Source organism: Lathamus discolor, chromosome 3, assembly GCF_037157495.1.
Source record: "Lathamus discolor isolate bLatDis1 chromosome 3, bLatDis1.hap1, whole genome shotgun sequence".
NCBI classification, from domain to species: domain Eukaryota; kingdom Metazoa; phylum Chordata; class Aves; order Psittaciformes; family Psittacidae; genus Lathamus; species Lathamus discolor.
Window position 1 is genome coordinate 32,350,006 of NC_088886.1, and position 16,780 is coordinate 32,366,785.

Sequence of the window (16,780 nt, forward strand, 5' to 3'; positions counted from 1 at the left end):
TGGCCCATCTATTTTCTGGTTTTGCCAGCTGCAGTAAAAGCAAGTCCTCCACAAACACAGTGATACGGGAACCCCATTTGGGCAGACCTGGGCTTATGCGTGTGGGGAGCCTTTGGCACAAGCAGGAATGAGATCTGATGTTGATGTCAGATGTGTGCAGGGTTTGTGGTCACTGGGACTCTGCATGGGTGCCAGTGTGCAGACATGAGAGCGCTGGACCAATGCCCAAGAGCGTGAAATGTTATTTCAAAAGCATTTTAAGAGAGAAAGGATTGCCTAGTGATGAATATGGTTTTGATTAACAAAGCCTGCTTTAAAAAATAAAACAAGTGATGTAAACGATAAATAGCATTTCAATTCTAAAACTGAACAGCACCCAGGTAGGATACGGCATTATTACTGTAGAGGATTATTTTTTATTACATAAAATTACAGGGTAGACGCAATAACGGGCCCAGGCACAAGCTTCGCGCCGCATCCCGAGCAGGGCTGGATCGCCAGTGCCGGCTGCCATTGCCAACAGCAGCGCGCTACAAAGAAAGAAGCAAACCACCATGTTAAATCCTGCATTTACACAAGCGCCTTTGGCAGCGCAAACTAATGGCTTTCCTCGAAAAACCTCCAGGGCTGCGCCACGCCGCCTGCTCGCACGGGGGCCGCCGGCCCTTCCCCGCTCCATCGGGGTCCCCCGAGCAGCGGGCGCAGGCCCCGGGCGACTGCCGGGCCCCGCACCACCGGCAGGCCCGGGCGTCCTCCCCTTCCTGCCGGGGCCCGGCGGGCTCCCCCCGGTCCGGCTCGCCTCACGCCCGCCGGGCCGGCGCTGCGCCTGCCCGCAGAGCGCGGGGAGACAGCGAGGGAGGGAGGGGATCCCCCTCGCCGGCTGCGACCCCCGCGCTGCCAGGGCGGCGGGTCTGTATAGCCGGGCGGCCGTAGCAGGCCGGCCCCACTCCGCCTCGCTTGGCCTCGCCTCCCGGCTCCTTCCCTTCCCTGCCTCCCCTCAGCGGCGGCGCTGTCTCTGGCGCCCATTTCCGTGCGGCTGGCCACCTTCTCCCCGCGCGGAGTGTCTGAGGGCCGCTGGCTGCTCCGAGCCGCTTGGCTCCTTCCCTTAGTAACAGCTTTTACATTCTGCCTCAATTCCTGCTCAATCTAAATCACACACACATACACAGATATTACTTTTTTTTTTATCCCCTCCCTCCTTCCTCGGGACTTAATCTCTAACCCCCCCTCTCCCCACCCTCCCCCTCCCCCCGGCCCCTGGCTCGGATATAATTGAATATCACAGCACTACGCGCTGCTTATTTTTTTTTTTTTTCCTTCCTCCTGTGTGTGTGGTGGTGTTTTTGGGTTGTGGGGTTTGGGTTTTTTTTTTTCCCCCCTTTTTTTCCCCTCCTCCTGCTCTCGGTGTGGACACCTCAGCTAAAATAATATATACATTACCGATACACGTACGTGTGTACACGCGCACACACACACAGCGGCAGAGATGTGTATGTATATATATATGGCTGTATAAAAAAAACCCAGGAGGAGAGACAAACAAGGGTGAATTGCTCGTACCTCCGTTCCCAAGGAGGGGGGGAGCCGCCGCTCCGCCGCCGCTCGCAAGGTAAGCACCGGGGCTGCCCACCGCCGACCCCCGCGGGCCGGCAGCGGGCCGGGAGGGGGCCGCGGGAGAGGGCCGCGGCCGGGCCGGGCCGGGGAATGGGGGGCGGGCGCCCTGTTTGCCGTTGTGGCGGCTGGAGGCGGGCGGGGGATGGGCGCTCGCCTAACGCCCGCCGCGGCCCCTGCCCCCCCCGGCCCCCTCTCCTTTATCAGTGCTGTGGGGTGTGGGGGGAGCGCCGCGGGGCTCGGTTTTGGGGAGTGTGTTGGGGTTTTTTTAAGCAAACGGCACCCCCTCTTCCCCTCCCCCTCTCCGCGCCGCTGGCCTCCCCTCCCCCATCCCGCTTCATTTTTGTTACAGGATTTAACGGGGGACACACACCGGCCTGGGCAGCGAATGGCACACGGGAGCCATGGCGAGAGGCCTATTTTTAGCCAGATTTGTGTGGAAATGTACCTTCCCCTCCCCCTCCCCGCATATTTACTTATGGTGGGGGAGGGGAAGGCGAGGAAAAGCAGGGTGGGGGCCCGGCCGTTCATGGTGGGGGCCGCCGGAAAGAGGCGACACAGACCGTGTCCGACCTCTGTGTGTGTGTGTGTGTCCCAGGCGTGGAGCAGCCAAGTTATTGATCAGTTTCACTTGAGAAGTTCAGGGCGGAACGTGAGATACCCCGTGGTGGTGGCAGGGAGTAGGCCTGGGCTGGGCACAGAAATCGGCTTCTTGGCACTTCACATAAGCTAGCTCTACTTGGGCTTATCCCTGTCCGAAACCCTGTGCAAATCGTGCATTGCATCTCCTAGGTAGGTTTGCTCAGCTGGGGCAGTGTATACATTTTCTTGGTAGAGGACATAGGTCCTTCAGTATGTGGCTTGTTATTGTTGTTGTACCCCCGAAAGGGTTAAACATAGTGTTGTTCCAGGTGAATTTAATCTTTCATCACTGAATTTCCTTTTAAAGCAGCCTGACAGAATAAAAGTCTCTACTTGCTGGTCTTTTTACTTTATCCTCGAAAAGCAAACTTTGTATGTGCTGTGTGGCAGAGGCTCGTTGCTGCAGATGACACGTGAGTCTGGAGGAAAGTTTGGTTTGTAGGTCGCTGTGTAGGAAAGTGAAGTTCTCTGGTGAAGTTTTTACTACTCTCTAGTGTGCTCAACTTCCTTGCTTTCCTGTCTGTGTAAATCAAATCCCTAGCTGATTTATGGGGGGGACAGGGGATCACAAAGCATATTACTTCTTTATTGTTAAAGCATGAGAAGCATGATCAGGAAAACCAAGTCTTTGTTGTGCAAAAAAAAAAAAACCAACAAAACCCCACCAGTTATTCTGGACTCTTTGCTATCCTGGTACTAAAATAAATGTCTGAGCACACTGAGCATGCTAACAAGGTCCTTTGGTATCTGCAGTCTCTACCCTTTTAGTGTTCACTGGGGCAGTGGTTTGTGCCCCCTTGAGAGCGAGGTCACCATTTGCAAAGCTGATGTTTGGATTTTGAGTTGGACTGCAGCTTTTGGTAGCACAGGGCTTTTGTGGGGCCTCATCTTGCTCCAAGCAGCTTGAAGGCTGGTTCGTGTGAGGCTCGTGTTGGATTTGGGGCCTTCCTTTGGAGATCTGTATGTTAACTGTCTTTTCAGAATATATTTCAACTGAGGACTAATCCTGCAAACTTTTGTGTGTCCTTGGATTTCAGCAAGTGGCTGTGTATTAGTGGATGAGCTGTGGAAGGGTTTTTTTCCTCTTAGTCATAGAAATAGAAGGCCATACTGTTTTGGTGATAGTGCTTAGGGTGCAGGTGGTGCCCTGTAAATGATCACAGCAAACTTTCTGTGTTTTTTTTCTTTTATAGTGATTTTTTTCCCCTTTGCTTTTGGTTAAGATCTAGTGGAATAGCTATGTGGTGTATTATTTACCTAAGATCACCTGAGCCTGTGCACTGTTGGCCTGAAGTTTTCTTAGGGGAAGGTGGATTTGTCTCCATGAGAACAGGGTTCATGTGGTACTGTGTCTTGGGAACTTAGTGGCATGCCTCCCAAACTGTTATTGAGAACACCTGGAAAATACTTCGTTCTCACTGCACAAGGAAAGGGGAAGGAAATGTAATTTGAATGTATGAAAGGAGTTGGGGGTTGGCTTTTGGACTTTTAAGTTCCTTTTTTGTAAGACCAGGTGAGAGTTTATGATTTTTTGTTCATTTAAACTTCCACGACCATAATGCATGTGTGTAGCATAAAAAATGCAATAATTACAGGAGATTCTGTTGCTTAAGCTCTTTTCCTCTTCAGACAGGTAGTTACGACTTCTCTTTTTTCACTGTGAGGGTGGTTTTTTTTGGTTTTTTTTTTTTTTTAATATGAATACTTCTTTCAGTTTTACTCTATATATGATAATTATTGATGTTTGTGTAATGCTTTGAAGTTGTCAGGCATGGTGCAAGCACTAAGCACCCAACAGCAGTACGTCATAGTCATTTTCCCATCATGAAAGAGTTTGGTGCTAAAAAGTGCTACAGCCCTAAGCATAAAGAAGCTCTGAATGGATTAGCGGAAATGGTCAAAATTGCTGAGAATGTTGTTTTCAAGTAATATTTTTTAGTTGGGAAGAACAAATCTGAATAATGTAAAGCAAACTGAGTTACTTTACCTAACTCAATTTTGGTTCTGGGATTTAATTTAACATGAACTTCACATTTGAGTCAGAATGTGTTTGCTGTTATAAATTTTGTAGTGGCAGTAAAGACCCACATCCTACAAGGATGTAGTTGTGCAGAAGTCAAGAAGTTCTGTGAAGAAACACACACAACTTTGTGAACATCAGCGGTCTAGTTCAGCTGAATAGGCTCTGCAGATGTCTGAAGTTGCTCACAGAAGTGTGTTTTGTATTAGTGGTGGGCAATAGGATGTGACTCATGACACTGGTACTTTTTTTCTTTTATCACAGCACTGTTTAGTGTTTTGGGGAAAGCTGGGGCAGTGGCAGGCATGGCACCTTTTGGGATACCTTTCCCTCACTAATCCTGTTCCCTCTTCTCATCTGGAATCCCAGGAGATGACCACCACCCTCCAGTTTTTGCTTGCTTTGCCTGTCTCTTCCATTCCCCCCATAGCTGCTCAGGATGGTGGTGCTCATGTGAATTCTGACACCTTGCTGGAGAGGACATTACTGGCAAGCAGAGGAGAGGCAGACACAACCCTGCCACCAGCTCTTTCCCTTCTGAACTGGGATAGGGAGGTCATAAAGTGGTCCAGTCTGCTTTGAAGGGGAGGGGGAGAACAGGGTGTACTGCAGGAGTGTGTTTTGTCAGTACTGTAATATTGTGATACTGAATTGTATCATACTGAAATACAACTAATTTTTAATCTAGTTCGTGTTGTTTATATTGAGAATTGTGATACTGTTATGTGTCCTGACAATCTTTGGGGTCTGTGTGTGTGTTTCTGCATGCATACACATGCAAAATATAGGGTGTAACAATGACTATATTTAAAGCCCTAAACATCAGCTCATGCAAGTAGATGCAGGTTGGGAGAGAAGTGAAAGTGTGTGCACACACTCTATAATTATACATGTTTGGTTCTACAAAACGTGCGTGCTGCGAAAATATACTCATTGCATGCTCATTTTAAAATATAGTATTTGTGCTAGGGGAAGAAGTGTCATAAGTTTTTCATTAGGAACTATGGTTGATACCTCTTCTCAGTGTGTTTTGAGTTGCACTGTAGCATTGATGTAGTTCCTTCAAATTAACAGGTGATGAAGAAACTGTTCCTATTTTTGTGATACTGATTAAGCTACCCTGTCTGAAATACATTCAGCTTTCTAAGCACTGCAGCGTGAAGTTAGATGGTCTTAATTTCTGTAAAGTAGCTTAATGGAAATGGTGACTTTACTGGAAAAATGTTCATCCAGTGATCTCAAGCAGAGTAGATGGAGACTGCTTTATTAATCTCCCGATTGGTTTCCTCTGAGATAAAGTATGACAATGAAATGAGGAATAAGAAATATCATTTGATATGAGATTGAATTAAGTAACTTGGGATAAGAGATAGCAAAGATGAGGCAGCACAGCTGTCACTTCTTGAGAGTTGATAAGTTGAGTGAAAAAGTACCAAAGTCTGGTGTAGAAATCACTCTGCCAGTTTGTGTGAAAACTGTGAACTACTTCTCCTCATTAGGGTTCTATCTTGTGGTATCTAATCCAAGATGAGAAGGCCCTTTTCTTCCTTCTCGTAATGAAAACAAGGCTGAATTTGTTTATACAAAAATGCCCTGGAGTTTTGTGGCCATGTTTGAACTCAAGGTGAGTTTTCCTTTGGTTGGTTCTAAAGGATCTATAGGACCATACATAGCTCTAAAATGCAGATCTTTTATACTTTACCACATAGCCTTCTGTGACATCCTTTTGATTCTCCTTTTTATATTGATACAGAGCCTTAAAAAAAATTCTTCCTGGATAAGAAATAAGTGGTCACTGAGCTGAAGGATGTGTAACCACAGGGGAAAATGCAGGTACCGGTTGGGCGCATAGGTTCTAGCTGGCTTGGCTAGCCAATGAGTGAAATTGATGGTGTTGCACCTTACCCTGCTCACTTGCTTTCTTGGATGGGCTGATTGCTAGAAGGACTTCTGAGAATGGTTTCTCACCTGTAGAAACAATAAGAAAAATTCTTGGTGAATTGATGTAGCTGTCTGAAAAACCTGCTGAAAGAACCCCTGAAGTGATGATGAGGAATTATACAGAATTGTTTCGGCCATGTATGTGGCATCTTTCAAAGAGGCCCCTCTTTGTCTTTGAATGTAAGCATATATAGTGTTATTCAGTGCTATGTAGAGATACTAACGTCGTTCTAATCAACTTAGTTTTTTTCAGGATGAGTAACACAAGCAGACTGGGTGTCAGCTTGGTTGCACTGAGCTGGTTCGTGATGGGCTACATGTAGGCGCGTGTGGCCGATCGTGCTGCTGTGTGACCCTGCACAGCTCCGAGAGAGTGGGGCAGCATGGTGTGGTGGGAGTGGATAGCAGGCCCTTGGACTTGTTCTGTAGTTCTGCTTGGTGCAAATATGACTTTTGAAAAGTATAAATGGGCACCTGCATCTGTAAAGTAAGATACTAATAGATTTTCAAAGATGCTGGGCCCCCAGAGTTGCATGTGAAGTTGACAGTCTGTGTGTGCTTACCATTTCTAAAAATCAGGGGTTGTGTGCGGCTTGCTGCTGTTGCAAGCTCCTGTGAGGGTGCAGTATTAGTAAAAGGCTATGTTGTGTACTCTGCCTTGTGTTTATTATTGTAAGTCTCCATGTTGCAAAGGAGCAATCTTGTTTATTAGTAATGTCTAGCAGTGAAAATTCAGAATCATGTGGGGAAAAAACAGTTACATGTTTTTATGTTTATTTATGTTAATTTTTTTTTATTTTATCTGAGATTCGTTTCCAGCTCTATTCAGGGTAAGTGTGTATTACAGAGACACTCTGTACAACCATGTGCCATATGCAGACGTCCTGAGAGTTATTTCAGGTTACTGGAGGTGCGTTACTAGAAATTTTAGCTGGTATGGTGTGAGTAGAAGGCCTTCCCTTCCCCCTCAGCAGGGCAGTAGTTTTGCCACCTGGCAAGGCAGGCAAGCAGCTGTCTCTGCCGCTAATGCTAGTGCTCCATTTAACCCATTGGTGGTTTGGGGAATGATTCATTTGCTTCCCCAGCTGCATGCAGACCTCCCACTGAACCGCACTGACAGCAGGGTGATGGTAGATTTCTGTGAATTAGCACTGTGAAAGCGACTCTGGAAACTTCTGTATGCAGCTATGTGCCTGCTCGTGGTGGCTAGAGAGCATGCAGAAAAGATCTCTGTACAGCCTATTTGTGGAGCATTTTCCCAAGGTTATGAGTTAAGGGTCAAATATTTACTGTTTGTGAAAATGTAGTGCTAAATACTGTGCCCACTTCCAAACCCACAAATTGTCAAGGTCTAGAGCCCTAAATATAACTTATCCTAAAAGCTGCATCCATTTGACATTAACAGGGTAAAGTTCAAGCTCTTCACACAGGAGACCTGTCACAGGCAAACTCTGAGCTGGGAATTCACCTGCTTGTAAGCCCATGGTAGGTGAATTTCAGTCCCCTGATGATTCCCTAAAAGTACCAGGCAAAGAAGACACAGTTGATTGTCCTGGAAGAAGGTGTCCAGGCTGGCCAAGAAGAGGAGTAACAAGTTTTATAGTTCTTTTGTGTGTTTTGGCCAGGCTGATTAATGTTTGAGTGTCAGCATGACTTCTGAAAATACATTTTTGCTTTGTAAAAATAGTAATAAAAATATTGAAATATTTTTCACGTACCACTGGTACTGGTCTTAACTTACAGTCCTGTTGGAACAAATGAGAATTTTTGCCATTAGTTGCAACATTTGGGGGAGAGTGTTAAGTGTGGCTGAAAATTTTACCTTAAAATACCGGTTGATCTTAACAGAGATGAGTCTGTCTCTTGACCCTCCCCTCCTGCTTCTAGGTTTGTTTAGCTCACAGAAATGATGATTTTCCTCTTTTAGTTTATGTCTAAATTCGTGGGCAAAAGTAGTTTTGCTATTGCACAGACCTGTGGGGAAATAATAAGAGATCTGGGTCAAAAAAGTGGGACATGTGAGATTTAGAGGCTGTTGAATTGTATTTATTTGTCTCATATTAGGTTAAAGGAAGTGCTGGTGCTTTCATTTTGGCAATATGTCCCTCAGTGTGCGGTGTTCTGTAAAGGGAAGACAACTGATAAACAATGAATCACAGCTAATTTTTGTATGGATGTCAACATTCTTCTCTAGTTCAGAAATTTTTACTTGGATATTAACACAAAAACATGCATTCCTAAATACAGACTGTTAGTGATAAGTTTTAATTAGGAAGTGCTTTGTAAAAAATATGGATTTCTGCCATGATGATATTTGTGAATCTGTAACATTTACTTTGGGGTTACATTTGTTCAGATTTAATACTTTTTAAGGTACTTTCAAAGCGAAGTTAGCACAAATGTGGACGGAGGAGAATGAGGAACAGTGTTGTCAAACCATCCATTAGTGTTGTCATGCAATAAATTGTGCTAGAAACATACCTTGTGTAGCAATGGATTAGCTGGTTCCCACAATTAATGCAGCAGATCTGGGGTTTAGAAAGGTGAGGTCTGTACCTTGTGTAGTGTGAATGTTTTGCTGATGCAGCTGTGGTGCCTGCTTTTTCACTTTATTTCAAATGCACAGCTGAATTTCACTATCTGGTGTATCCTGTAAATTTATAGCACTGTGTAAGATGAAAAAAGTCAGGAGCATGAAACTTCAATATGTTGAATTGCGATAAAACTTAAACCAAAATACAATGAAACAGCCTACTAAGCAGTTTTGGTGGGCTTAATCTGATGGCAAGAACGGATATCTAAATGTAGCTGATTAATAGAAACCAACTTCTTTTTTTCCCCAACAGCTTTCACCATTATAGAAAATATTTGTCACAGCTATTTGAGTTGTAAGAAAAATGCTTTGTATTTTTATGACTGTCTTCCAGGGCAGATTCTGAATGGCCTTTGATTACATTAGAAATATCAATGTGTTTATCTTACTGTTGGCAAAGTCCATGTTAGTTGCTTCCTCTACTGTCTACACATGCAAAGTTATTTTGATGTGGATTGTTTATTTCCAGTTCATCAAGGCCCTTTGTAAAATTCTTTCTTGCAGAACGTATAGTAAACACTAAATACATTAGAAAGTAAGTTCTAAGAGTCTGTTCCATTGAAAACAAACAAGAAGCTTCCTCAGCCGTTTGGTCGTCCCATTGAAGTGTCTGGGCACCACAGCCCTCCTTACTTCCTGATAAAATAGATGGGCATTGCTTATGTCTTAAAAATATCCCTCTGCTTTCTGTATGGTTCTGTGGGCTGGTTGTAGAAGCACCAAGCTGAGTATTAGTCACTCTCCTCATGGTCCTGGTGTCTGGGACACAGCTGGGGTCCTGTGTTAGGGAGATACTGGTTGCTTGTGTGTACTGGGCACAACGCTGGACTTTTAAATATGCCATATGTATTGACAGAAATGCAAAGAAGACTTTAAAAAAAAAAAAAGGGATGGAAACTTTCAGAGGTAGCCAGGGAAAACACTTCTGATGTGTTTTGACTCGCTCTTTGATTCTGTGGATGACTTCATATGAGTGACTCGGAGAGTATGTGAAATGCAGCATCTGAATCCGGCTAAGAGAGTGTCCATTATGTAGCCTGAGGTTCTCTGGTGTGCCAGCAGCAAGGCTTGTGTACGCTGGATATTGCTGAAGGGCTCCAGGAAGCTGCAGCTGATAGTGTTAAAATATATGAAATCTTATTTGCGTGCTTAATGTGCCTCCCACTCTCTCAGCTGTGGTTTGTAACTACCCACTTGTGGAGCAGAGCTTTTCAAGGTGAAAAGAAAGAAATACACTGTTTTTTAAAAACACTTGTTCCGAGCTCAGGTTAGTCAGACTTCGCTTGCATTAATGTTCCTGCAAAGGGTGGAAGTTTGGAACTGTAATATATTGCCGTGTGTCTGTTGCTGCCTACTTTTATTTGTTAGTCTGGTGCTGTTGGGCCTGCTACTCTCCTGTGTGATTGAAATAATCCCCTAAGGCTCCCCTGTGTAATTAAAAGACAAATAGTGTGACTGTACTTTTTTTTCTTCTTTTTCTTTTTTTTTTTTAAATTAACCCCTTCCAATGGTCAGTATGGTTGTGCCCTCTCCTCTGCTTGGCTCTGCTCCTTTCTCCATGCTGTAGCACAAATATGGCAAATTAATGTGCTATACAGGGGTGTTTTGTTTCAGGCCTGACTGTTTGCATCATTTTATTATTATCCCTTCCTAAGGATTTATTTGATTTTTTTCTGATCTCCCCCACCCCCTTTTTTTTTCCTGGGGTTTCTCTCTTCTCACTGTCGTTTTGAACCTGCCTTATCTGTTCTTTCACCAGTTCTTTAAACCAAATTGGTGCCTTTTTGTTTCTGTTCTCTGGGTTGTCTCTGCTTTCTTCCCATTTCTCCTAGCTTAAGTTTACATACACAACTTGATCCTATGTAGCCCTTTTGAACCAGAGAGGTTAGGTGAGTTTGGATGGTGCAGCCCTGGTCTGTGGTGAAACAAAACCTGCTCTGCTGCTGAGGAAGTCTCATTTTGCAGACTGTGCTGCTGGCAGTGAGTGGGGCACCAAAGAGAGGTGAGCAAGTGGCCTGCCTGCGGGCAGAGGGGTAGCTGGGACAGGCATGCAGGGCAGGAAACAGAGAGGACAAGTTTTGGCAGTGCCTGTATTTGATAAAAATAGTCTTGGCTTTAGGCATGAAACATTGATCCATCCAACTGATAAAATCAGAGGGAGGCTTTGGGGGGGAGTTTGTGTGTTTGGTACAAACGCAAACAGCTGAGGAAGTCTGAGTGAAAACCTCAGCGCAGTGTGAAGTTAGCTTTGGGCCTTTTAAAAGAAGGGATTTTAATGAAATACGTTTTTATTGACATTGTGACTTAAAATTAGCAAAACCAAAGTCAGTCATCATGAAATCAGTGGCAGCCTTATCTTATTGTTTTTATTGTGGGTAGTGTTGACAAGTCACATGCCCCATTGTTCTGGGTGAACAAACACTGCTTTGAGACTGCGAGCTGGTACGTGCGCACAGATGCCTTTGTCCATGCTGCACAGATGAGTGTGCGGAATTATGACTTCAGGATTGAAAGATTGTCTTTAACGAGTTTGCATCTAGAAATTGCATAATAAGTGAACTACTCTGTTGCTTGATGTTTAAGCACCGTTTTTATTTCGTGTTTTGTTGTCCAGAACCTAAGAAAATAAGTGGAAGAGGTTAATGCATCATAAACTGTCTCCTACCTTGTTGCGAAGAGAAACCTAGGGGTAGCAGGCTAGTATTCTGGCTTTGAAATAGATGTGCTTGGGATGGAGAGAAGGCAAGATGTGCTTTTGAAAAAGTCAGTAAAAAATTTTTGCTTGAAAGTCTTTTTAAATGTAAGTCCTTTACTGCAAAACTGTTGACACTGGAGATGATAATAGTGAACCTTATCTCAACTGAAGTCATGGTTTTGTGAATCACCTCTAGATTACTCTTGCTGTTGATAAATCCCTGTAATCAGGATATGTGTAGTGTAACTAAGATGGAGACTGACTCCACTTGGCACGTGGAGTCTGTGGATGTAGTCATCCAGCTGTGTCTTGGGGAGAATCCCATTTGAAATTGCTGAGAGTTTTGCCTAGGGAAGAAGAGAAATAGTAATCTTCCTGGCCTACAGTGATTTTATTATGTTGTTGTTTTTAGCACATCTTAATAATGCTAATCCAGCTCATTGTCTGGTTCAGTATTTTGATTCTTAGAATAAGTTTTTCTCTTTTGTCAGCTCATGGTCTTGCTTCTTCCTCTTCGGAAACTGGTGCTTGCAGTATGTTTTACACCAATACAAGAGCATTCACCAAACAGTCTTGCATTTTCAAGCTCCATAGTGGGTATTACCAGGATGCTTTCATATATAGTGTGCTAAAGCTGGTAGAAATTTTCAAGCTTGTAGCAATTGACCTAGTATTCTTGACTGCATGTCAATAATGTCAGCTGTGTGTGTGTCTGCCCTCTGGTATTAGAAAACTTCGCCAGTTTTGGTGGGTTAGAGGCAGTCTGTAAAATACTGCTTTGGTTCCAGTACACAATGAATGACAAGCTTTTGGCGTACTGTTGTGGGTACTATGCAGTAACAGAATATATCTTGTGGGTTACTGTTCAAGGTTTTCAGACTTCTTTTTTGAGCATGGTTGCAGTTTGTCTACACAGTCCCTTCACAGGGACTGCTTGAGTAGAGGGAATTATGGAATTACTTTTTGGTTATAAGTTCTCACTCTAAATTTTCAGATGCTTGTCTAGGTCTGTAGTGGATTCCCAGAGGTACACCTCTGCTCCCCACACCCACAGTTTTGCTTTTCTGGGTTCACCTAATGTACCTGCATTTACTTCATTTTTAGTTTACATCACTGAAGATTTTCTGTCCACATAACGATTAGGACAGAAAGCTGGTGTCAGGATTATCTGCTATTTCTGCCACTGTGTGACCTTAGCAAATGGATTAACAAATTTACCCATGCACCTGTAATTTAATACTTAGCAGGAGTTTTTTCAGATCACTTCATTGCTCTGACATATTCTGGTGAAAGGCTGCGTAGCAGTGTGAAGTGGCTTTTGTTTTAGTTCTCAGCATCTGCTTGCTTAAGAGGTTTTAGTTTAGGCAAGTGCTCATTCTATTTTCATAGGTTTGTGCTTCTCTTCTAGCTTTATTTTGGACAAAACATGGTCCTTGACTTTGGAAATACTTTCTGATAGTGCCTGCGCATAATGGAGAATGATGTTGAAATTGGGCTACTTTGTTCATAAAGTTAGGCATGTTTGTTTCCTTAGTAATGTGGAGATGCAACCTTACACAAAGTTTTAAGATGCCTGCACTTTTTGTAGGCCCTGGCAGCTCTTTGGGGCAGGGAATGGCTGAACTTTGATGGAGCCACTTCAGGGATGGGTTTCTGCAGCTATCTGCTTGTCCCAGTGGTGGAGGTGGGAGTTGGTGCGGTGGGACCCCTGAGTTGATACTGCTGTCTGTGAAATAGAGACACAGCAAAAGCTACAGGTGGAGCTCTGTGAACCACTGTGTCTGGAAATAAAGTTTCTGTCATCTGCCATTGTTTATTGACTCACCTGCCATGCCAGTACAGCGGTTTATTGGTCCTACAATCATAATCTCTGTGAGGATTGTGTTAAAACCCACTGCTGTTTTGTGGGGGGTATTAACATCTATTGGTTTTGCTGATCCAGTTTACAACATGACTCCACAAATGCTTGCATTGTTACCACAAAGGTGGTGGTAAACTGTAGTTAATCCATAGGAATGAACCTGCCTGCAGTAGGTAAGGGTGGGACATGAACTTCTCACGTCATCTTTGCTATCAGGCAAAATCTTTGCAGACTGCAGTGGGCCAGCTAATAGTTAAGCCAGTCCGTCATGAGCCTTTCTGTATGTAGTGACTGTTACTGATACTGTCTTGACTGCTTGGGTTTGTCTATACATAAAGTAGACATAAGTGGTGACATGGTCTTTGTTATGTGCTTACAATATCATTTGGGCAAGTCTCCTTTAATAACTTCCTAAATGGTTCTTGTTTATAGATATATAGTTAAGCAAACTTACAAGCTTGCACGAAAATGTTGTTTTGTTTTGTTTTTTTTTTTAATGTCCTTTCTAGGAACCAGTGATATTTATCTTATCATAGCTGTGTGCCTCCGGCAGATAGAGCATTGCAGGTGTTGTCAAGAGAAATGCTTATACAAGATACACAGTCCTAACTTAGGTTGTGTCTTTCTGGTGAGAGTTTTCCCTGGCAGAGTAGGTGCCTCCTAAAGCACATTGCAGTCCTGAGGAGCACAGTTATGCTTGTGTTCCTGATGAGCACATGCTTCTTGTTACATTGTCTTGTTTTCATATGTTGCTTGGATGTTTTTCATCTGCTGGAAAATGAAATTTTAGGGAGTATTTTAACTTCGGGAAATCTCTTCGGTTTGGGAATAGTACTTACAGTTGTGTACACTTGGGTTTTGCTATTGTAAGTCATGCTTTTGTATCGTGACTTTAGTTATTTTCACTGCACACTGAGAAGTATCCTCTGGTTAATTTAGAAAGAAAATCTTGCTAGCATTTTAATAAATCCCTTAAACTTTACACGAATGTATTTACACTCTCTAGGCAGCATGGCTGGAAGTTAAAAGCGTGAATTTACAGTGCGTTTGCAGTTTCTTGGAATGACTCCAGAAGGAAAGTGTCTAATTCCTGTTTAGTGTAATACGTATCTATAGATGCATACATATCAGCAGATATAGCTGTTGATGTAGTCAAACCCTAATTGTTAAAAAAAAAAAAAAAATCACTTTTAAGTGTGATCCTTGGGTATTTTTAGAAGAGCTGAGAGAAGCCCTTTCTTAGTTGAACTATTTTCTTGTATTCTGAGGCAGTCTGCATGTTCTTTGTAAGAAATATATCATCGCTCCATTGAAGTCAATTCAGGTTTTCTGGAAATGATCCAGCCTTCAGTAAAGAAGAATATTAGTGTGTGTGCTGAGGGAAAGGGTTTCCCTTTATTTTGGAATTTGCTTGTCATGTTTAGCAAGTAAGCCATTTTCAGACGCATTAAGGCTCTGCAAAGGTAATTTTCGGGGCTGATGGTTTTCTAGTCTTGGTCTAAGCAAATTTTTTTGTTTTAACAGCTAGGATATGTATATTTGTTCAGTTATGGTTTGAGTGCATGTTTCAGAACAGAAAAATGAACCGTTTAAAATGATGATGATGGGGTAGCGATTTTTAGCCAGTCATTTGTTTCAGTGTCTGAAATGCTTTGTTGCCGGTTTAAATGTTGAAATTTACGGAAATAGCCTTTGCTTGGAAGTCTTAAATATTTGCAATGTGTTGTTTATTTGGTTCATGAAGTTTTGTGCTGTTTGAATGCTGTTTTTATTTTAGCCATGAGTTTTGGCAAAACACGGTCTAGCATATGTAGTCAGTCATAAACAAGCTGGAGACCACTAATGTTTTAGTCCTGAGGCTGGATCAAAGCATATAAGGTTAAAATTAAAACTGTCTGAGTGTCTGTCTGGGCACATGCATCTTGGACCTGTGCTCCACTGAGACCTTCAAGACATAAAATTTCTGTGCCTTCTATCATTAAAGCAGTGACTATCTAAAGTTATTGTGGCTTCAAGCAGATTTGCAAGTTTCTAGGCTTGGTTTATGGCTGAAGGTGAGCACTGTACAGACAAACCTGGCTGTGTGGGCTGCCTGTTCTCCAAAGCAAGTGGAGCTTCGGTGATTTTTGCACTTCCTAATTCGTTTCACTCGGGAGGGCTGGGATCTGTCAGAAGGCTGCCCTTTTGTAGTCGCAAGCTTTTTAAAGTTACGCAAGCTGGATCATTTAGCAGTTGGTTTCTGAAGCCTGCAGACAGGCTATGGAAGGGTGGAGGCAAGGTGCAATGAAGAAGAGCCCCAAGATCAAGGACTCTTCTTTCAAGGCTATGGAAAGGCATGTGCCAAGACCCCCAGAGAAGCAGGTGCTGGATCAGGTTGCTGCTGCTTGAGCTGCCCCAGAGGAAGTGTCACAGGGATGGGTGTGCCGTCAGTCTGGATGGCCTCTGGCCCTGGTCATCAGAAGAGGCTGGAGTCTACCCCAGATAGAGGTGCTAACCAGTCTGTACTTGAGCACAGTGCTTCTCCTGGAAATGGCCTTACTTGAGCACAGTGCTTCTCCTGGAAATGGCCTTGTTCCTGCCTCTAATTGAGACCTGCCCTTCGTTTTCTCTCCTCTGATTTAGCTACCAAACTGATGGTATTTTTCTAGTATCTGTGCATAGTGCTTCTTTCAGTGCTGGTTCTGAACCAAATGCCTTCTTTACTTCCCATCATTGCATTCAAATACCTGAAGTTTAGGGATCACTTTTTTTTTTTTTTTTTTTTAAATATTGGCATATTTTGGATGATTTTCTGAAGTACTTTCCTGAATGGCTGAAAACCACAGCTGGTTTTGTTCATAAGTAATTCTTCCCGAGGCAGAAATCAGATCTGAAATGTATTCCTCTAGAATTTGTGAAGGAAAAGCTCTTTGGTAGTGTTTCTGAATTGTTGAGATTAGCTCTGAATTTCGAGATAATGTAATTTTCTTTTCTAAAAGAGCTCCCCTTCCCCCTCCCCGTCAAGCCCTAAAGTATTCTTTGTGTGAATGTACTATATGATCTCTAATTATATGATCACATACCATTCCACAAATAGTGCAATACAATAGCATAGAATTATTTCCAGTATCTTGTAGAGGTCTATTCAGTAGACTACCTTAAACCCTGATCTTGCAAGTTGTTTTGTGTAAATTGACTCCTTTGCCTCCCAGAAGCAATGTTTACTGTAGCTGTGCCTTAAAGCCCAGGTTCAGAGTTTGTTAGAGAATAAGGGCTTGGGATGTCAGTTTTGAAAGTTGCCATTTAGCTGCTCTGATACAGCATATGCATATTAAGTAGGGTGGTAGAATAACAGTGAAATTGCTCACCTATGTCTGCAGATGAATTACCATAATTAACTGCTTCTTCCCATGAATTGCACCTAACGAGGCCTGTGCT

The 16,780-nt window shown here is 43.3% G+C and overlaps 1 protein-coding gene across 6 annotated transcripts in view; it reads left to right on the forward strand.

Moving 5' to 3' along the window:
• The first annotated feature begins 876 nt into the window (after positions 1 to 876).
• TBL1XR1 (TBL1X/Y related 1) overlaps positions 877 to 16,780 on the forward strand; it is a 114,840-nt gene continuing 98,936 nt past the window's right edge. For 4 of the 6 annotated variants that reach the window (XM_065674537.1, XM_065674536.1, XM_065674539.1 and 1 more), the window contains exon 1: positions 877 to 1,609. The gene's annotated coding sequence lies outside the window, so the exon portion shown is untranslated. Of the gene's footprint in view, positions 1,610 to 2,605; positions 2,667 to 16,780 lie in introns of those variants that run through there. The other 2 variants (XM_065674540.1, XM_065674541.1) reach the window with 1 other exon arrangement.